We start from the raw sequence: 4,212 nt of genomic DNA, 5'->3' as shown, positions 1-4,212 counted from the left end.
TTTTTTTTTGAGACGGAGTCTCGCTGTGTCACCCAGGCTGGAGTGCAGTGGCGCGATCTCGGCTCACTGCAAGCTCCGCCTCCCGGGTTTACGCCATTCTCCTGCCTCAGCCTCCGAGTAGCTGGGACTACAGGCGCCCGCCACCACGCCCGGCTAGTTTTTTGTATTTTTTTAGTAGAGACGGGGTTTCACCATGTTAGCCAGGATGGTCTCGATCTCCTGACCTCGTGATCCACCCGCCTCGGCCTCCCAAAGTGCTGGGATTACAGGGTTGAGCCACCGCGCCCGGCCTAGTTCCATGTCTTAATTCATTCCACTTACGTTTAGGTGGGAATTAGATTTAATGAGTTATAATCATCTTTAACATTTGATGTATATATCTTCATCTGGGACACTTAGCTCCATGGTACTTCAAGTAGCACATTAAGAAGAAAAATTCTTCCCTTGATTTCACCTGGGAATGAAAAAATTCTTGAAAAAATTGAGTATATGTAGTTCGGAGTTAGAGTCGTTTTCCATTTCTTGTGATTAATTCAGGAAATGAACAGTCTGGGCTTTCCATTTGTACATTCATTTTAGAATGGGTAGTTTTTTGTTTTACATTTAAAGGTGCTGCTTTCAGATGAGTGTTAGGCAATTCTATCTTTAAGCATAATATAAACCGTTAGCTAAATGTGGTCATTTTAATTCAGCTAATTATGTTCTCCATGTCATATTTTATAGGAAAAGTAGAACTTTCTGTTTTAAAGAAATCAGAACTGACATTGTTGATGAAATTAAACAATTGGATGTGCTACTAGCCTTTTGTCTTTAGATAATGCTCACATTATATTTTATAAATATCTTTTAAAATATTTATATTTTGTCTAGAAAACAAAAGAAAAAAATGAAAAATTAACTATTCTTCCACCACTCATTATGTGTACTTTGCCTTTAATAAAAGCTTTATACATAAATAAAATAGTATCATATCTTTAATGGTTTTGTAACTTGATTTTTAAAGGTAATAGCAGATCATGAATATTTTTCAATATTATTAAATATTCATTTATAACAGTTTAATGGTGAAATTTAATAAATACACTGTGAAATGAATTATACAATTTATCTAAATGCTTATTGTTGAACATCGACACCCCTTTCTCTTTTTCTTCCCTTCCCTTCTCTTCACTGCCCTCCCCTGCCCTGCCTTTTCTTCTTTACTCTTTCTCCTTCCTTTTCTCCCCTGGTTCCTTTCTTCTTTCCCACCTTTTAATGTTTCCTCCATTGTTAAAATGTGACAATTTAAAAAAAAAAATCTATGAAGCATGTCATTTATTATTCATTTAGAATAATTTCATAGAAGTAGTACTGATAAATTAAAAAATATATACATTTGTGAGGATGTTTTAAAGTATTGTACTTTTCTCCATAAAAGATTGTACTAATTCACATTTGTGTATTTATGGTGTGCAATTCAAAAACATTTTTGTAGTCATATCTACCAATAATTTTTTCCCTTTATATTGTAGAGAATTGTCTTACTTAGTAAATTTGGGGCAAAATATTTTAGACTGGGCAATTTATAAACAATCAAAATTTTTACTCACAGTTCTAGAGGCTGGGAAGGTCCAGATCAAGAAGCCAGAAGATTCTGTGTCTTGTGAACTCCCATTTCTCATAGATGGTGTCTTCTATGTTTCTTCACATAGTGGAAGGGGCAAACAATCTCCTTTGAGTTTCTTTTTTTTTTTTCTTTTCTTTTTTTTTTTTTTTTGAGATCTCGCTCTGTCGCCCAGGCTGGAGTGCAGTGGCGCAATCTTGGCTCACTGCAAGCTCCGCCTCCCGGGTTCACGCCATTCTCCTGCCTCAGCCTCCCGAGTAGCTGGGACTACAGGCACACACCACCACGCCCGGCTAATTTTTTTGTATTTTTAGTAGAGACGGGGTTTCACCGTGTTAGCCAGGATGCTCTCAATCTCCTGACCTCATGATCCGCCTGCCTTGGCCTCCCAAAGTGTTGGGATTACAGGCGTCAGCCACCGCACCCAGCCTGAGTTTCTTTTTACAAGGGTATAATCCCATTCGTTAGGGTTCTGCCTTCATGATCTAGTCACCTACTAAAGGCCCTGCTCTTATTATTGTTGCAGTGGAGATTAGCTTTCTACATATGAATTTTAGGAGGATGCAAGTATTCAGACCATAGCAGTGAGAAAAAATAGCATCTTTTCCTTACCCATTGCAAGTTTCATGGCTGATACCCCTATAAGGAAACACAGAGCAAGAAGAGAAGAGTGTAACAAATTTATTTAATGTAAGTTTTATGAGACACAGAAATCTTCAGAAAGACCCAAAGCCACAGGGAAGTTATTATTCACTTTTTGAGACGGAGTCTCACTCTTGTCGCCCAACCTGTAGTGCAACGGCGCGATCTCGGCCCACTGCAACCTCCGCCTCCTGGATTCAAGCGTTTCTCCTGCCTCAGCCTCCCGAGTAGCTGGGGTTATAGGCGCCCACGACCACGCCCCACTAATTTTTGTATTTATTGTAGAGAAGGGGTTTCACCATGTTGGCCAGGCTGGTCTCCAACTCCTAACCTCTGGTGGTCTGCCTGCCTTGGCCTCCCAAAGTGCTGGGATTACAGGCATGAATCTCTGTGCCTGGCCGAAAATTCAATTTTTTGAACAGTTGTGCAGAAGAATGATTGGAGAGCAAAAGGGCATGATTTAATGGTAAAAAACTGGGGAGGAACTGAGCAAGACCTCTTTGTTCAGATTCTTCTTGGCCTTTCTATAAGCCATTCCATCCTTCTGGGTATAGGGGATGACTTCTCTAGAATGAAGATCTTATTACCTACTTTCAGGTCAGATAATTCTTTTATGGCCAGTTATCAGAGGAAAAGTGTGAGAGATCATAGTGTGACCTTCCTGTTTCCACTGTTTTCTCAATTTCCGAGGTGCTGTATTTGGGGGTTGTGTTTTCCACCACCCCATCGCTATTATTTGCTTTTGGTATATGCTTAGAGAGAAGCCTTATCCTCTGTGTGTGTGTGTGTGCGTGTTGTGTGTGTTTCTTCTGGTACTATCTATAATGGTTAGAATTCATACATACAGATATAGATGTTGGTATAAAACCGTAAGTTTTCTTTTAATATCATGCAAATTTAAGGTGCTGGGTGATTACATTCAGTTTAGATGTCAGGAAAAGGGATCTCTGTGTGAACTCAGCCCTACCCTCAAACTGCTCATTATTCTATTCCCTGTCATGGGCCATGATGGGAAGTGGAATGATTTGCCACCTAAATGAGTTTACTATCTACTCTTGTTTTATCCTTATATGAAAAAAGATCCTGGATATCTGGGAGACTGATGCTGAATTTTTTCACATCTTTAGCAAGTATGTGTAGCAGTTCTGTTCTTTTGCCTTAGATTTTCAAAGTATTAATCTTTCCCATTTGAATATTTAATATCATCAGAAAAATAGCTAACTTTTTTTTTTCCTTTGCTTGCTTCCTTTCATTGTGAAAAAAAATTCGACCTGTTTCTTAAATAGAAAAGAATGCATTCTCTTGGTTTAAAAAAAAAAATAAACAACGTTGGAAAATATTGATCTGGCTTTCAAATCTAGCAGTTGTCTTTCTTAATAGACAACTTATAGAATTGTGAATTATTTCTCTCAGGAATTACTTTACATTAAGGAGAGCTGTGAAGCTCAGTTTTTAAGAATATTTGTTCTTGAAATGCAAAGAGCCAGACATTGGATAATTTTAATAGATTTTAAAATTAATTTTTTTTTTTTTTAAGAGACAGAGTCTTGCTTTATCACTCAGGCTGGAGCGCAGTGGCACAATCATAGCTCACTGCAGCCTCAAACTCCTGGACTCAAGCAATCCTCTCGCCTCAGCCTTCTGTGTAGCTAGGACTACAGGTACACACAATCATGCCTCACCAATTTCTTTTTAATGTTTTCTAGAGATGGGGTCTCACCATGAATTGTTCAGGCTTGTCTTAATATCCTTGCTTCAAGCAAACCTCTCGCCTTGGCCTCCCAAAGTGCTGGCATTACAGGCATGAGCCACCATGCCCAGCTACATTTTTATAGAAATATATTTTTATTATATGACAACATGTAATTGCTATACAAAAACAGCATTCAAAGCTGTATATTTTTATATTTGTTAGAATATTAAGAATGATTAAAGCATGTTACAAATTATGTACTCTGTTTTGGCCT

Source organism: Theropithecus gelada, chromosome 2 (genome assembly GCF_003255815.1).
Source record: "Theropithecus gelada isolate Dixy chromosome 2, Tgel_1.0, whole genome shotgun sequence".
Lineage (NCBI taxonomy): Eukaryota > Metazoa > Chordata > Mammalia > Primates > Cercopithecidae > Theropithecus > Theropithecus gelada.
This window is presented reverse-complemented; position numbering follows the sequence as displayed.